At 49.6% G+C, this 18,273-nt stretch overlaps 1 pseudogene; it reads right to left on the bottom strand.

The window, feature by feature from the left end:
• Positions 1–936: 936 nt before the first annotated feature.
• LOC118616920 lies at positions 937–6,513 on the bottom strand (annotated as a pseudogene).
• Positions 6,514–18,273: the final 11,760 nt, after the last annotated feature.

Genomic DNA, 18,273 nt, shown 5'->3' with positions numbered 1-18,273 from the left:
CCAGCCTCAACTTCTAATTATATACAAGATTTGGTGTGACTTTTTCCTCCAGGTGATCAAAGGCCTGTGTATCACAGACATAATGAACAACTACTAGTCTCTAGAACTCCAGAAGGGACCTCAGAGCCCTTTCGCCTCCTCCACCCCTCTCTCCAGCCATGCTCAGCCCCCAGCAGCCCCAGCTCAGAGGATGGAGCAGAGGCTGCTGTGAACCCTATCACTGTGACGGGTCTGTGATAGGCTCAGGGCAGCAATAGGAGGCAAGAGGCGGGAGAGGCCTATCCTCAGCCATGTTGTCCTTGGGCTCTACTCTTCCCAAGAGTTTCTAGACTTGGGGATAAATCCGACTTCATTTTAGGGAAAAAATATTTAAAACATGGAGGACAGAGAGAAGGAGCCAGGATCCTTCGGTGGCCTGAGCTTCTAGTCCTGTCCCTTATGGTTCCTCCAAAGCACCAGCCCTATGAATTCCATCAGCTTCACAGACCCACACCAGCCAGTGTGGCTCAGTGGTTGAGCATCGACCCATACATCAATAGGTCGCGGGTTCGATTCCTGGTCAGGGCACGTGCCCAGGTTGTGGACCCAATCCCCAGTGGGGGGCATGCAGGAGGCGGCCAATCGATGTTCTCTCTCGTCGATGTTTTTATCTCTCTCTCCCTCTCCCTTCCTTTCTCTCTAAAATCAATAAAGGAAAAAATAAAATAAAATAAAAACACCTATGTTAGTGGGGTCACAGCAGCCTAATCTACTATAGTCACACAGAGGGTCTCAAGGTTGAGACTATTGGGGGTTCTTCCTCAAGCCTGGCATGAGCAAGCCTTCAAATTGCTAGTCTGCAGAGCTTTGGACTCTGTCCCCAGACCTTAACGATCAACTTACCTAGCCCACCTACCCTCAGGCTCCTAGGCCCAGCTCTGTGGCCCTCAAGACCTGTTAGAGCTGAGAGCAGAAGCTGGTCACCACAATGCTCTCGCTGGTGATGTAGCTGCACCCGGAGAGCACAGGAATGTCACGGGTCCTGCACAGCCCTCCACCGCCCGATCCTGGATGGAAGGAGGGAGGGCAGAGCACAGCATCAGTGATCTCGGACTCTGTTTTGCTGCTCTGGGGCCCAGGCGGGAGTTAGCTTCATGGAGGGACAGGGTGGATTCATGGTCTACTTGCACCCTACAAGACTGTGTGGAGCTCAGACTTTAGCAAAAGAAATGGCCAGCAGACAGGAGAAGTCTGCTCCTGAAATAGAACCAGCCGCCCCACCCCAACCCTACCCAGACCACTGAAGCTCCAAACCCCACTTGCCTCTGCAGCCTCTGATTTTCTTTGAAGTTGTTTCAGAAAAGCCTCGTTCTTATGCAGCTGGGCAAAGGGAAGAGACTAAAGAGTCAGTGCTGAGAAAACAAGGAGACAGCAGGGCCCCGAGGTAGTCACATGACAGGTAAGTGTTGGACTGAGTCATGGCTGAGTTCAGAGGACAGGGAGGATTTCAGCTGTAAGGATGCTTCTATCCCCTTTATCCCTTAGTCATTGAGAAGGGTTTCCACTGAGCCAGGGTAGGGAGCAGGGGATGCACCTCAGTGCTCACCACTTGGCTCAAGTCAGTCTTGACTAGTCCCAGCACCAGGCAGTCCACCCGGATGCTCTTGGGTGCCAGCCCCAATGCCAGTGTCCCCGTGAGGCCCAGAAGGGCTGTCTTACTGACACTGTAGGCAGTAAGGCAATGCTCCTGAGCTGGGATTAAGAGTGATTAGGAGGAGCCCTGGCCGATTTGGCTCAGCGGTTAGAGCATCGGCCTGCGGTCTGGAGAGACCCGGGTTCAGTTCTCACTAGGGGCATGTACCTCGGTTGTAGTTTGTCCCCGGCCCTGGTTGGGGTCGTGTAGGTGGCGACCACTCGATGTGTCCCTTTCACGTCGAAGTTTCTCTCTCTCTCTCTCTCTCTCTCTCCCTCCCTCCCACTCTATCTGAACAAAATATTGAAAAATGTCCTCGGGTGAGGATAAACAAACAAAAAAAAGAGTGATTAGGAGGATATGGGGATGTGGGGGAAAGTATTACTGTAGTTGGATTTCTCACTTACAGAGGATCATACCTCCTGAGAGAACCCCATCACTGTGACGGGGTCTTCCCAAACCTGGTGATGTCAAGGTCAATAGGAATATGCCAGGGCTCTGAAACATCACCCTCATCCTGCAGCCACTAGAATTAGAAGCTGTAGCTACACACAGGGTGAAGCAAGGCAGGGGGAGGGGAATGTGGGGATCCCAGGGAGACCTCTTCTGTCCTTCCCACTCCCAGCTGTGCCCCTGTGCTCTCCTCAACTCCCACCAGTCCCTTCCCTAGCTGCCTTACCCTCTCGTCTCCGTGCGAGGCAGCAGCTGGCTCAGCGGCAGGGCGGGGGCCTTGACATTGACATTCAGGATCTGAAATCAGAGTACGGACCTTGTGGAGCGTGAAGAGAGGAACAGGCATCGCAAACCCAGATGTGTGCAGATCGGAGAGACTAATCCCACTTCTGACCTGGGCAAGATGTGTTTCTGACTTGCCAGTGGTTTTTACTGGGCAGGGAGGTTAGGGGACACGCCTGTGAGCAGAGCCCTGAAAATGCAAACTGCTCAGGACTGGGGTGAATGAAGGAAATGTCCAGGCCTTTAATAGAAACATGACATGCAGATCGAAGATTGAAGAACCGGTGGGGGGAAAGCCCTAGGTACCAGGAGCAAGGTGGATTTCCGGAAGAGCCATCTTTTTCTCTGTCTCACGTGTTTATGCCTGCCTTGTCGCGTAGAATGTAAGGCATACTCACAATGCAGCAACACAAAACAAATCAAATAAACGTTATGCATGAAGAAATGGAGACTAGGAAAAATAAGTGTTGAAAAATAAGAAAAAGCATGAGTGAGGTTGGTGCCCATACTTCCCAGCAGGTGGTAAGGACTGAGCCCCGTTCTGTGCCCACAATGCTTCACACGCACAACAACTCATTGCAGACATGGCTCTGAGCTTTCGGCCAACATGGAGAGGGACACAGCAGAGAACTTTCATTCTGCAAGTTCGGTGCCCATGCTGATCCTGTCTCTGACAAAAACCTGGATCTGGGCTTGGACACAAGGGTCCCTGACCCTCTGGGATCTCTGTCCAGGGGGTCTAGGGACAGAGGAGTAGTTCGAGAGGAACTGCCAAAGAAAGATGCAGAGACTGAGCCAGGGTCTAGGACGGCGTCAGCGGGATTAAAGTGGTACCAGATGCCTCCGGTGGGGTGCTGTTTGAAGCAAGGCCAGCTGTGTCCTGTGCCTCTGAGGAATGAGACTGCATATCTGTCACCGGCCAGGCGGGTCCATCGTTCTTCCCACTCAGCCCACCGCGCTCAGCACCTGGAATGTGCGCAGGGGAAGAAGCGCTTCGACTGAGTGCTGCTGAGGCCCACCGATGGCAGGTTTCCAGGGTAGGGGTGACCCCCAGGACTACAAGAAGTGGCTCAGATGTCTAAAGGGGGACCAGCATGAAGTCGCCAAGAAGAAATTGAGAGTTAGACTCAAAACAGACCCTCAGCAGCCCCCAGGATGTCTGCCCTAAGCTCCATGTGTGTCAGTTCTGTGGACAACGGGCTGAGACGAGGCCCCTTCTAGGCTCAGGAGCCAAACATGAGCCAAGGAAAAGGTGAGAGCCCCGCCCTCGCTGAGGGAAGCTGCGCTGTTAGCAAACAAGGAAGAGGAGCTCTGTGTGCCACCAAGTCCTGAGTGAAGATGACGAGCCTGAAGAGACTGCACGTTGGAGAGTTCTCGAGAAGGGATGGAGGAGACAGAAGGGTTGTGGGGAGGTAGATGAGAGATTTCCCAACCCCTGGATAGAATGGGGATCTGTCTGGGGTGGTGCTCAGACTGGCCCAAGAATAAGATGAGCAAGAAGGGCCCTGACCAGTATGGCTCAGTTGGTTGAGCATCCTCCCATAAACCAAGAGGTTGCCGGTTCGATTCCAGTCAGGGCACATGCCCAGGTTGCAGGTTTGATCCCCCATGTAGGGCGTGCAGGAGGCAGCCAATCAATGTTTCTCTCTCTCTCCCTCTCCCTTTCTCTCTCTCACTCTAAAAAAAAAAAAAAAAAAAAGTCAATAAAGACATTTAAAAAAAAAAAAGATGAGTGAGAAGTAATTCCCCTCACAGCACACCTATGGACAATTGCCTTCAGGTAAAAGCAGAGCATCGGGTAAATCCTAAATTCATTTTTGTGACCATCTCACCTCTGAGGTGGTGGCAGGTATAACTGGGGGACGATTTCTGTCCAGGGGTGTAGAACTGTGTGCCCGAGAGTCCTTGGAGGAGAGGGGAGGGGCAGAGAAAGTCAGGCCGGATGTCAGATGTTGGCAACAGCTTCCAGCTGCAGGAGGGAAGATTTCAAACAGCTCTGGGAATAAAAGAGGCATCAGCCCATGAACTGAGCCTCTAACAGGGCGAATGACTCAGGAGGGTCAGGAGACTGTCAGCAATGAAATCCCAGCTATCCAATCACAGGTGAATGAAATCCCAGCTATCCAATCACAGGTGATCCCTCAGAGGCATTAAGGAAGCTGGGCAGCCTGGAGGCTGCTGGCGGCAGAAGCTGCAGGGAGCTCGGATTTCAGGTCATCCCTGAGGAGGGAGGAAGGACACCCTTCCAAGGGCAGATAGCAGGATGGGCCGGCCTGACAGCATGTCCACAGAGGAAACGCCCTGGCCCGGTGCTTGGGGCCCGAGGGGAATGCTATCAACGGCAGCAAGAACATGACTCTGTCCATCTCGTCTGTGAGTGGGACAAGGGAACAAAACACGGGAGTGAACAGAACAGGAGTCGTGCGAGAGTAATGACGCCCAAGATGGACCTCAAGACATTTTAGAAGGTCTCTCCTGGACCCTTGTGCACCAGGTGGCAGCACTGCTAGGTGGACTCATGTCGAGTTGGAACATCTGACCCCACAGCAGGTGGTGGGTGGGCCCAGGCCTGGCAGGTACAGCAGGCTCATCTGAAGGACAGTGAGGATCCCTGGTCTAGAAAAGGCAGAGAATCTCAGCGGCAAGAATGAGTCACCAAAGATGGGCACCACCACCAATATACGTCCCACAGGAGGCTGTAAGAACTTAAATTACTGACAGAGAGCAGAGACCTTAGGATTCATGAGTCCACCAAGAGCAGACGCTTACTCCCACAGCTCTGTTCCCAGAGCCTGGAACATGCCTGGCACTTAGTAAGCCCTCACTAAATATTTGCTGGATGAATAAATCTGAAAGGGACAGGGGGAGAAAAGAAAACAGAAAGAGTATAGGAAGTAGCTTTAAAAACACAAACCAGAAAGTAGCAACAGGGCACATTCTGGGGGGAGGGGGGACTGGTCAGGCCCGCCTCCAGTGCCTGTATTTACAATAAAGTTGGGAGGTGAAGGGAGAGTCTCAGTGGGGGCCAGCCCTTCTGGAACCCCACATCAGCCCCTCAGCCAGCCCCCAGCAGCCTCTCACCTCGTCACCAACCTCCTCGCTGGCCCCAGGGTGCTCCCCATGGGGGCTGACTGCAGGGTTCCACACCAGGAAGTCAACACCCTCACTGTGCTCCGGGCCCCGAGGGGAGGACCGACATGAAGGGGCGGGTGAGCGTGGAGATGGCCTGAGGGGAGCAGCCCCGGGGCATGGCCCACTGAGGCCAAGCTTGCACAGTCGGTACTGTCTCAGCCATGAGGGGTGGCAAGGCTCCTGTGGGAACCAAACTCTTGGTGAAGGTAGGTGCCAGGGCAGGGCAGGTGCTCTGTGCTGAGGGCCTCCAGGGAGCAGGGCCTTCTCCAGGAATCCCTCTGGAGGCTAGGGATGAGGAAATTCCTTTAGACCCCTCCTCAACCATGATTCTATCAGGGTGTGGGGAGGGGTGGAGGTGTGAGGGTCCTCTCGTGAACAGCCCATTTTCCACAGAGCCAGTGTCTGCTCAGTTAGACTGTGAGCAATCGTGATGTCAGGACATGTTCTAGGGCCTCCAGATGCCCATCTCGGTCCTGCTCCTCCCAGGGCTGGGCAGTGAGGAAAAGATGCTGCGGGTCTCCTCCCTGTGCCCTGCTACTCCTTGACGCCTCCCCGCGGCCACCGGTTGCTCCCTATCTTCTCGTTCCCATGCGGCACAGGGTGCCCCTCAGGCTCAGCGCCTCCCCCCGCAGCGCTGCCACTGCCTCGTCCACGTTCTGCTGCTTCCGGCCGCTGACCACCACATGCGCCTCCTCCTGGGCCAGACCCCAGGCGGCAGTGGAGCTGACCCTGTGGGCGGAGATGAGGGAACAGGACAGCCTCAGCCTCTCACCGCCGTCTCCCTGCCCCCGCCCTGGAAATCAACCACAACTGTGTCCTGCTCTACAGCCCTAACGTCCTTCCGTAGCAGCGATGGTCCCTGCGAGGGGTCAAGATCCACAGGACAATCAGGGCGCTTACCCATCAGTGGACCCCGTGACCACAGCTTCCTGATTGGCCAGGTCACCCTTTTGTTCTGACCCACCGCTGCTCATTCTCGTAGAGAGCCCGGTGCAAGCTGGAAACGGGCCCCAGCCCACCTAGGCTGCTGCTGGGAGCATCATGGTTGGTGCCTGGTCTGCTTCCTGCAGAACTCGGCCTGGGGGAAAGAATCCACTTCATTTATCACTGCTGCCCTCGGTGAGCTTGATGGTAATCTACCCCCAACTTCTCCAGACAGACAAGACCAACAGCAGATGGTGGAATCGAGTCAGGCCAGTCAAGGTGAATTTCAAACAGGTGAGCCTCAGGTCAGGAACCCTTTCTGTGAAAATCTTCTATTTATAAAACAGGAAATTAGCATGTAAGACCTACCATTCAATAGACAGCATTATTTTCCCATTCACTCCATAAGCAAGCACTGAGCACTTGCAACATGTCGGGCACTGGGCAGTGGATGCCAGGATACCCTGGTGAACTGTGGAGGCCTTCGACCCCCACCAGTGGAGCTTCCAGTGGAGAGAAGATGCCAGACACCAAACAAACAATGACACCCATTCCTACTTTTAATGAATTGTTTCTATTGAGACAGTAGAAAAAACAGGAACTCTCATTCATGGCTGGAGGGAGTATAGCACAATCACTTTGGAAAACAGTTTGGTGCTCTCCAGGGAATTAGAACACACAGTCCTCGGACGGTAGCTTCACCCCACAGGAGGGCGGCCATGTGTGCACCAAGAGCCTGTACCCGAGTGTTCGCAGCAGCATTCTTTGTAAAAGCCTCAAATTGAAAATAGGCCCAGATGTTTATCAAGGGTAGGATAGATAAACAAATTGTGTTGCATTGACATAATGGAATACTATGCAGAAATGAAAATTAATAAACTGAAGCTACGCTGCGCAACATAAATGAATCTAAAAAAAAAAGGTATTGTTAGGGAAAGAAGCCAGACACAAGAGAATACATTATTAAGTGATTCTACACACACAAGTTTCAAAAACAGGCAAAACCACTCTATGTTGTTTAAGAAGGCAGACAGGTGCCTTGGCCAGTATGACTCAGTTGGTTGAGTGTTGTCCTGTACACCAAGAGGTCACCAGTTCAATTTCTGGTCAGGACACATACCCAGGTTGTGGGTTCGATCCCCACTTGGGGTGGTGTAAGAGACAACTGATTGATGTTTCTCTCTCTCCCCTTCTCCTTTCCTCTCTAAAATCAATAAAAACATTTTTTTTTTAAAAAAAGAATGCAGCCCAAGTGTCCATCAGTAGACGAATGGATAAGAAAGCTGTGGTACATATACACAATGGAGTACAATGCAGCGGTAAGAAAGAAAGATCTCTTATCCTTTGAGACGACATGGAGGGACCTGGAAAGTATTATCCTAAGTGAAATAAGCCAAGCAGAAAAAGACAAATACCACATGATCTCACTTATATATGGAATATAATGAACATAACAGTCTGAGGAATACGGTAGACCCAGAAACATGGAAGTGGGGCACAGACTACATCCCTCAGAAGAGGGTGTGGGGGTGGGGTGGGAAGAGATAAACCACAGAACTTATATGCATGTATGCATGACCAATGGACATGGACAACTAAGCCGGGGACGGGGCGGGGGTGGGGTGTCAATGGGTAAAAAAGGAGAAATATCTATAACAAAAAAATTAATAACAAATTTTTTAAAAAATAAAATAAAATAGTCCACTTCAAAAAAAAAAAAAGAATGCAAATAGATAATAAGGAAATAGCAAGGCAGCAATGATCACAAAAGTCAAGAGAGTACTTCTGGGGGGTATGATTAGGGAGGGGCAAACCAAGGGGCTTCCGGTGTATGGGTGGTGTTCTATTTTATGACTGAGTGATAGTTACATGGTATCCATTAAGATATGTATGTCTTGTGTGTATGTGTGTGTGTTTGTATACTTTTTATGTATGTATTATATAACACAATAAAAGTGTTTGAAAAGTAAAGATTACCTGCTCATGGTAAATTTTAAATTTCAAACATTTTGAAAGTAGTTCAAAAACGGGACCTCCCAGTTCTCTTCTCAGAGACAAACTTCCCAGTGTCTCGAATACTTTGTCAGAGATGTTCTGCGTAAAGGTCTTTGTTTCAAACGATGCTTTCTGTCTATAAACACTCAGTTCACAAAGGATGCATCTTGCCAGGCAGTGAGGAAGCTGTGGATCAGAGGGCAGCTCCCCTCTCCCCCTCTCTGGGGCCCGCGCCCTGAGACAAGGCGTGCTCAGCGAGGCCAGGGGAGGCAGGGGTGCTCAGCTCGTTCTGATCGGGTTGGAAGAGCCACCACTGGGCAAGTTGCAGTAAGATAGGACCTGGAACATGGAGCAGGGCCTGAGAGGGGGAGGAGTGGGGTAACTGTTCCAGTCTAGGGGGTCAGACTGAGGGGAGCAGAGGGTGTGACTGTCCAGGGTGTCTGGGACAGAGCAGCGACACCTCTTTGCCCGAGGTGCCAAGAACAGGGCATTTGTGACTGAGAAAGCTGACTGGGGCTCCGAATACTTGCCTATGTCTCTGCCAGGCTGTGCTACAGTGAAGGCATCTAAAGGAAGGCTGGGAGGAGCCTGGGTCAGCCACAGCAGCCCCAAACCAGGGGCAGTGTGGAGACCCAGTCCCCAGGACACCCTTAAGAAGAGAAGGAATAGGGTGCGCCCCTGTAAATATGCACAGGTATGAAGATAGGATAAGCGCCTTCTGGCATAGGAGACTCAGATATGAAGACATGTCCCGTGAACTGAAAATAATCAGAGACACTTGTCTAGGGGACCCTCTTTCACCCAAACCCCAAATTTCCCAGCTCCACATCACTGTGAGGCCTGAGCCTCCTGTCTCCCCAGTATGAGATTCCCATTTGCTTGCTCAGGAGTCCTGACTGGTTTTGAGTCTAGGAATCTGATCAGATTCCTGTGGAGAGAGGTGGGGAAGGAATGGATGGAGCAAGGGCTTATAGAGGACACTTGGGGACTTGGGGAGTACTTTTCATGAGGGGCAGTGGCAGGAAGCTAACGAGGCAGGTTCTGGCAGCTCTGGGCCAAGAGGCCAACAGACAGGCGCTTTCAGGAGGCTCGCTCAGGTGTGGGCTGACTTTGTCCACAGACCATCATCAATTCCAGACCTACTCTGGCCACTCCATCACCAAGGGACTCCTAGTTACTAAGCAACCCCTGCCAGTACCAACTGCATCTCCCCTCGTTCCTTAGCAACACTTGCATAACCCAGTTCTGAGTTAGGAGTTGGTGTCTATAAATGATAAGTGGACGGGTGTTGCTCAGGGATTGTGGAGAAATTTCAGATTAAATATCAGCCTGTATCAGTGTCACAATGAAGGTGACCAAATGCTTTGCTTGGTAGGGACAGCTTTGGTTTCAATTTGTGTCTCTTCTGCTAACCATATTTCCAAAACATCCTCTGCAGGTCCTAGACCTCCTCGCTTTTTTATCTGAGCTGCTTTCTCTCTGTTCCCTCTCTCTCTCTCTCCCACACTCTCTCCTTTCTGCAAGGTCACATTTACAGCCTTTCATTTCAAGGGGATCAGATGGGTTTCCACTTCTCATTTTTCTACCTTTCCTAAAGAGGACACCAAAGTCTAACCACTGCTATGACCCCTGGGGGACTTCTCCCCCTGCAACTGAAGCACAGATTAGCCCCATCAAGTGTCAGGAGAACGGGTCTCCTTGGCTGGGAGGGCAGCAGGAAAAAAGACCTGCCTTTTGTAAAGACAGGACACCCCCTGCTGGAAGGCCAGAGTTATAGCACTTCTGAGACGCTGTTCCCACCTCTCTGCAAGTCTGTGGCTGTTCCCTCTCTGGCCTCCGGTAGTTCTTACCAAACCCTGCTAGTCTAAACTTTGCACTAGGTGGTTTGCAAGAAAGCTGCCCTACTTGTAAGGAAAAGCAGCTGTGGCCTGTTGCAGGTAAACTGTGGAGAGACTGGTCAGGCCTCATCAGAGATGAGGTTTCCCTTCCCATTCAAGGCCCCTCTTTCCCAGGGCCTGAGATTGAGCAGCTTCCAAGGGCCCAGGCTCAACCCACCTACCCCACCCACCCACCCCCGCTTCTCACATGTGCTTTTACACTGAAGCAGTCAGCTGAGCCAGCTGTGCCCGAGTCAAGCACAGGTCCAGGGAGCTTAGACTGGCCTCTGAGCCTGGCGCTGCCTCCTCTGATCCCCCTTTCCATGCGGATCAATCCATATGCCCAACTAGGGAGGTGGGGAAGCCAAATGGACATGCTGTCGATCTAGTCCCATCTTGGAGGTAGATGACCTTCACCTTCTCCTAAGAGAGAAGAGAAGGGGAAAGAAAAAGAAAAAAAAAAAAAAACACAACAAAGATTAAGGGAGAGACTGAGACCGAGAGACGTGGGACAATTAGGAACATGGAAACTCAGGAAAGAGGGACTTGGGAGAGGTCAACAGAAGCTGAGTGATGTTGGGCAAGTCTGTTCCCCTCTCTGGCCCCAGCTGCACTTGGGGAAGACAGAGCTGAACTGGTTGGTCCTACGGCTCTGATAGCCCCGAGAACCTTGTTACGAGAATCAGGGGAGAAGCAACACTGAGCTGCAGACAGAGACAAGGTGAAAGGATCATCAGCACAAAAGATAAAAAGGAATGAAGGTGAGCAGCTCCAGGGTCAGGGACCCTGACCTGTGCAGCCTCGCCTTGGGCCGCGCCGTCCTGGCCCTGGGCTGAGCTGGTGCGGCCTCACCTTACCTGCCGTGCTGCTGTCTCTCCTGAGTGGGGTTCAGGAGCCCCCTGCTGTGGAGGCTGCCGCTGAGTGTGAGTAGGCAGCAGGCTGGGTCTCAGGCACTGCTGATTCTATCTGAAAAACTCAAAGAGTCCTGAAATGTACACTTTAGAATTAAGACAGATGGTGTGAGGAAAGGAAAGGACTCCACAGCTGGAGAGGTATGAGGGGGACCTGGGGACAATGCCAAACTTGTCATCTGAGTAATATTCTGTAGAATGTTGCACATACCACTTACCAAGAACCCAGTCCTGTTGGCCCAGCTATCTCCAGCCCCTCATGTACAACAGAAACAGACAGACCCTCGGGCTCAAGCATGCTTCGGACCCAGACTGTGGAAGAAGGGGTGGGCAGGGCAAGTAGCCTGCGGGCTCATCTGGCTGGGGTCGCAGAGCTGGGTACAAAGGCACGAAAACATCTCTGCCAGCCACAAAAGGTGACCACAGGCCTCAGTCCCAAAGCCCGTGGCGCAGCCCCTCCACGCTGGATCAGGCCCCGGGCGTGACAGAGGCCTGATGGTTACAGAGCTTAGGTGCCCTTCTGTGTCCAGATGTCCACCTACCACCCAGGCTGTCACCTGGGCCCAAACATTTGATGAGCACCTGCTTCATGCTAGGCACCGTATTAATTACTGTGAACAGCAAAATAATGAAAGCACAGTTCCCACCCTCAGTAAGGTTATAGTGTAATGGAGAAGTCAAATAAATGCAGTGCAGAGTGCTACATATCAGAATGAAATCGTTTTGAGGTTTAGGGGGGGCGTCCAAGGAGAGCATGGGACAAGCCACGTAGGGGTGCGTATGGGACATTTCAGAAGAGGTGCCCAGGCAACTGGATAAATCGTTCTGGCTTTCAGGAGAGCAAGTTAGCGATCAATAGATGATTTGGAAATTATTGGCCTTGGGTAGAATGAACAAGATATCCCAAGAAAGTGAGTCAGGTGGAAAGAGAGGAGAGTCAATGTTGGAAGTCGGTAGCCAGGCTCTAAGTGGTCCCCGTGACCCCAGTGGCCTGGCATTCATACCTTGCAGTCCCCCTCCCACGTCGTACCAGTGTTGGCGAAGCCATGGTATGTCACTTCTGAGGTCAGGACACGTAGAACTGAGTGTTCCATCTTGGCCTCTCGCTGTCTCTTTCTTTCTCTCGGGGATCACTCCTGGCTGCCATGTTGTGAGCACCCCTGTGGCAAGACCCATGTGCCTGCTGACAACCAGGTGAATGAGCTTGGAGGCCACCCTGCCAGCCCAGCCCTGAGATGACTGCAGCCCCACTGACAGCTGGGCCACAACCTCGCGACACACCCCGAGGCGGAACCACCCAGCTACTCTGCTCTCATTCCTAACTCTCCGAAACTGAGATGAATTTTCAAGCTGCTAAGTGCTAGAGTAACTTGTTATGTAGCAATAGATAACTAGTACGGCAAGAAACCCAGAGAAGCCCTGGCCGGTTTGGCTCAAAGGTTAGAGCGTCAGCCTGTGGTCCAGAGAGACTCGGGTTCAGTTCCCGTTAAGGGCATGTACCTTGGCTGCAGTTTGTCCCCGGCCCTGGTTGGTCGTGTGGGTGGCAGCCACTCGATGTGTCCCTTTCACATCGATGATTTTCTCTCTCTTCCTCTCTCTCCCTCCCACTCTATCTGAACAAAAAAATAGAAAAGTGTCCTCGGGCAAGGATAAGAAAAAGAAAACAAGAGAAAATTAGCTCACTGAAGAGCTAGAGCAGAAAGTCCTAAAATATAAGATTTTTATTTATTTATTTATTTATTTATTTATTTATTTATTTATTTATTTTATTTTTAAAATTTTTTATCCTCACCCAAGGACACTTTTCCATTTTTTGTTCAGATAGAGTGGGAGGGGGAGAGAGAGAGAGAAACATCGATGTGAAAGGGACACATCGAGTGGCTGCCACCCGCACGACCAACCAGGGCCGGGGACAAACTGCAACCGAGGCACGTGCCCCTAGCGGGAACCGAACCCGGGTCTCTCTGGACCGCAGGCCGATGCTCTAACCACTGAACCAAACCGACCAGGGCTATTTTATTTTATTTTTTTTGGTACGTGAACAAACAAAGGCACTGAGGGAAGGTTCAGAAATAAATACAAACACACTTGAAATTTTAATATTTAATAAAGGGGGCATTTCTAGTCAGTGACAAAAAAGAGTTATCAATAACTAATGTTAACACAACTGGGTAGCTCTCTAGGGGAAAGAAATTAAATTAAGTCTGTGCTTTTCACACCACAGATCAAAAAAAATTTCAAATGGATCCAAGAAGTAAATGTGAAAAATGAAACCATAAAAACTACAATAATTATTTTTATTTCTGCATGGGAAAAAACTACCTAAGCAAAGTCAAAAGAAAAGTAAGTTTGCCCTGGCTGGTGTGGCTCAGTTGGTTGAGCTTTATCCCATGCACCAAGAGTTCGCTGGTTCGATTCCTGGTCAGAGAACATATCTAGGTCTCGGGTTCAATTCCTGAACTGGGTTGAGTATGGGAGGCAACTGATTGATGTTTCTCTCACATATTGATGTCTCTCTCTCTCTCTCTCTCTCTCTCTCTCTCTCTCTCTTTCTCCTTCTCTCTCTCTCCCTTCCTCTCTCTAAAAATCAATAAAAACATACTTTTTAAAAAGTACAAATTAGCCCTGGCTGGTTTGGTTCAGTAGTTGGAGTGTTGGCCAGCGGACTAATGAGTCACCAGTCTGATTCCGGTCAGTTTTGGTTCATCCCCAGCCCTGGTCTGGGTGGTGCAGGAGGCAACCAGTCAATGTGCCTCTCTCACATCCATGTCTCTCTCTCTCTCCCTTCCTCCCTTCCTTCCTCCCTCTATCTGAAGATAAATAGAAAAATATCCTTGGGTGAGGATTTAAAAAAAAAAACAATTTGTATAAAGTAATAGAATAGATTAAACTAATATATAGTGACATAAATCAGATCTCTCTATATATACATATATGCAAACTTTTGTCAAAATTTTAGGAACTATATACTTAAATTGTGTACATTTAATATATCTACAGTATACTTTAATAAAGTTGATTTTAAAAAGAAAAGACAGGCCCTGGCCAGTTTGGCTCAGCGGTTAGAGCGTCGGCCTGCGGTCTGGAGAGACCCGGGTTCGGTTCCCGCTAAGGGCACGTACTCGGTTGCAGTTTGTCCCCGGCCCTGGTTGGTCGTGCGGGTGGCAGCCACTCGATGTGTCCCTTCACGTCGATGTTTCTCTCTCTCTCCCTTCCTCTCTCTCCGTCCCACTCTATCTGTACAAAAAATGGAAAAATGTCCTCAGGTGAGGATAAAAAAAAATAATAATAATAAAAAGAAAAGACAGGACAAACTGAGGGCAAATATAGTAGGTCTGATGTCTTAAAAAAAACAAGAAGATTTCTCCGTGAGAATTGATGCCCTGGATCTTGACCTAGACCCTTTCTTCCCCATCGGTGTCCCTTCCCCAGCATCCCTGGCCATAGAGGGTTCAGAGCTGATTTCCCACAGAATGAGAGACCGTCTTCACAGAGTTGCAGTCACATGAAGCGCAGCCTCACTTAGCAGGTGGAGGCCTCCTCCAATCTTTGTTGCTGGATTAGTACTGAAGATGTGTATCCCCCTAAAATTCATATCATCAAAACCTAATACCCAACGTGATGGGATTTGGAAGAGGGACCTTTGGAGCGTGATCAGGTCATGAGGGTGGAAGCCTCATAAGTGGGATCAGTGCTTTTGTAAAAGAGACTCCAGAGGGGTGTTTTGCCCCGTTCGCCGGTGTGAGGACACAGTGAGAAGACAGACATCTATGGACCAGGAAGTCAGCCCTCACCAGACACTAAACCTGCCAGTGCCTTAGTATGGACTTTGTAGCCTCCAGAACTGTGAGAAATAAATGTTTGTTGCTTAAGTCCTCAAGTCTACGGCAGCTTGTATAGCTGCCTGAGCAGACTGAGACAGTTTAGTCAGTCGGTCTAGTGGTTGGTTGATTGATAGTTTGGAAGGTTGGTTGGTTCACAAACTGGGGAAATGACAAAGCAAGCAAGAGCCCAGCTGGTGTGGCTCGATTGGTTAAGTGTCATCCCATGCACCAGGACATGTCTGGTTCAATTCCTGGTCAGGTCAGGTCAGGGCACAAGCCCAGGTTGTGGGCTCAATCCCCAGTGGGGGGCGTGCAGGAGGCGGCCAATGCTTTTCTCTCATCAATGTTTCTACATCTCTCTTCTTTGCTCTCTAAATCAATAAAAACATATATATTTTTTTTAAAGTAAGAGAGATTTTTCTATGGGAAAAATCTGAAAGAGAGAGGAAAAGAAGGCAAAACTCTAAGGATTTATACATTTGAGAAAGATATTGACCATAGTGAAGTTTAAGACAAAAAGTGGAGAAAAGAGGACTTCCGGTCAAGATGGCGGCGTAGGTAACCGCAATATCACGTCCTCCCACAACCACATCAAAGTTACAACTAAACTACAGAACAACCATCATTCAAAACCGCCAGAAATCAAGCTAAATGGAAGTCCTACAACTACGGAATTAAAGCAGCAGCCACATCCAGACTGGTAGGAGGGGCGGCGGCAGCGGCTGCAGCGGCACGACAGGCTGGTCCCACACCCACGTGTGGCAGATAAAAATCAGGAGGCTCCCGAGGCTGGGAAGGTCCTTCCTGAGGACTGAGGGGTCCCCGTCCCACACCAGGTGCCCTGCTCAGGGTTCCAGTGCCAGGAAGAGAATCCCCATAACTTCTGGCTGGAAAAACCAGTGGAAACTGAGGCTCAGGGTGGCTGATGCGGCTGGAGCCCCAGGCAGCTCCCTAAAGGGCCCGCGCACGGACTTATCAGACTCTCTCCCTCTAAGCTTGGAGGGGAGGCAGCTCCAGGGGCGCCAGAGGCACACAGGGAAGAACTGAGCTGTTTGGCACTGGGGCGAGGGCTGGAGAGGGGGCTTTCTCGGGAACAAACGTGCTGTAAGAGGCCTTTGTTCTCTTGGTGAGCCCTTCCCGGGGGCAGCAGACAGCCCCCATATCTGGGACTCCAGCAACCTGGCTCACACTGGTAGCCCCGCCCTGCTGACTCCCTGAGGCCCCGCCCCACCCAACTTTCAAGCCCACCCAAGCTGTTGCCACTTGCTTAACCATAGGATTGGCCTGTCTTGGATCCTGCTTCAGGTTTTTCCTAAAGTCTCTCAAACAAGCAGCATCTGGTCTCAGCGAGCCCCATACCTCTCATTAAGTAATACACAGAAACAAACACAGGAGGCAGCCAAAATGAGGAGACAAAGAAACAGGTCCCAAATGAAAGAACAGAACAAAACCCCAATAAAAGAACTAAGCGAAATGGAGATAAGCAACCTAACAGATACTGAGTTCAAAATACTGCTTATAAGGATGCTCAATGAACTTAGTGAGAACCTCAGTGAACTTAGGGAGGGCCTCAAGAGCATAAAAAAGGACCAGTTAGAAATCATGGATACACAGTTAGAATTGAAGGAGGCATTAACTGAAATAAAGAATAATTTCCACAGCTTCAATAATAGAGTACGTAAATCCAAGGAGCAAACCATCGATTTGGAATGTAAGGAAGCAAAAAATGCCCAATCAGAACAGCAAAAAGAAAAAAGAATCCAAAAAAGTGAGGATAGTGTAAGGAGCCTCTGGGACAACTTCAAACGTGCCAACATTCGCATCTTGAGGGTGCCAGAAGGAGAAGAGCGAGAACAAGAAATTGAAAACCTGTTTGAAACAATAATGGCAGAAAACTTTCCTAACTTGGTGAAGGAAACAGACATACAAGTCCAGGAAGCACAGAGCGTCCCAAACAAGATGAACCCCAAGAGGCCCACACCAAGACATCATCAAAATGCAAAAGGTTCAAGACAAAGAGAGAATCTTAAAAGCAGCAAGACAAAGGCAGCTAGTTACCTACAAGGGAGTTCCCATTAGGCTGTCAGCTGATTTCTCAAAAGAAACTTTGCAGGCCAGAAGGGAGTGGCAAGAAATATTTAGAGTGATGAAAAGCAAGAACCTACAACCAAAATTACTCTATCCTGCAAAGCTGTCATTTAGAATCGATGGACATATAAAAACTTTCCCAGACAAGAAAAAGTTAAAGGAGTTCATCACTACCAAACCATTATTATATGAAATGATGAAGGGTCTTTTTGAAGAAAAAGATAAAATGTATGAACAAACAAAATGGCAATGAATACATATCTATCAACAATGGAATCTACAAACAAAATGAACAGGTAGAACAGAAACATTCTCATAGATACAGAGAACATTTTGTTGGTTGCTCTTTGGGAGGGGGGGTTGGGGGAATGGGTGAAAAAGGTGAAGGGATTAAAAAGCACAAATTCATTGCTAGACTGACAAACCTCAAAGGAAAAGGGGTTGGGGGGGTGGGAAGAAATAAATCAAAGAACTTATATGCATAACCAATGGACACAGACAATAGTGTGGGAAAAGGTGGGAGGGGGGCGGGAGTGGGGAGGAGGGGGTCAATGGGGAAAAAATGTGGAACATCTGTAATACATTTTACATCCAACAATAAAGATTAAAAAAAAAAAAGTGGAGAAAAGAAGAAATGAGGAAAGCGGCATAGGTACATTTCTCTGATGGGGAAGAAAAGAGATGGTGGAGAGGAAAGTTCTAGCAATGACCTTTTACCTCCTCAAGGAAAGCCCTTAGCCATGGGGTAATGTAGTAGAAAGACAGGGACCTGGCTAGAGCCCAGAAACACAGGGAATGTCACCAGCCTCGGGGTAGCTTACAGGAGAGTTACGCAAGCCTACCTTCAAAGACTACACTTTGTGGAAGGCTTATATGTATTTTAAAACAAAAACAAAAACAAAAAATCCCATTGCAACATTTTATAACCTCCCTCCAATTCACTCCCTGCTCATCCGGTTCACCACAACATCTCACCACCTTGACAAGCTGCGAAGGCATTATCAAGAGAAGAGTCAACTTGCCAATATAACTTTGCCCCAATACCTGGACATCCCGGGGTTGTTTTTAATTGCTAAATCGGAATTTCAGATCAATGACAAACAATTTTCTAGTAT

Source organism: Molossus molossus, unplaced genomic scaffold (genome assembly GCF_014108415.1).
Source record: "Molossus molossus isolate mMolMol1 unplaced genomic scaffold, mMolMol1.p scaffold_m16_p_1, whole genome shotgun sequence".
Classification (NCBI taxonomy): domain Eukaryota; kingdom Metazoa; phylum Chordata; class Mammalia; order Chiroptera; family Molossidae; genus Molossus; species Molossus molossus.
Note: the sequence above shows the minus strand (reverse complement) of the source record. Positions and strands in the feature narration are given on the sequence as shown.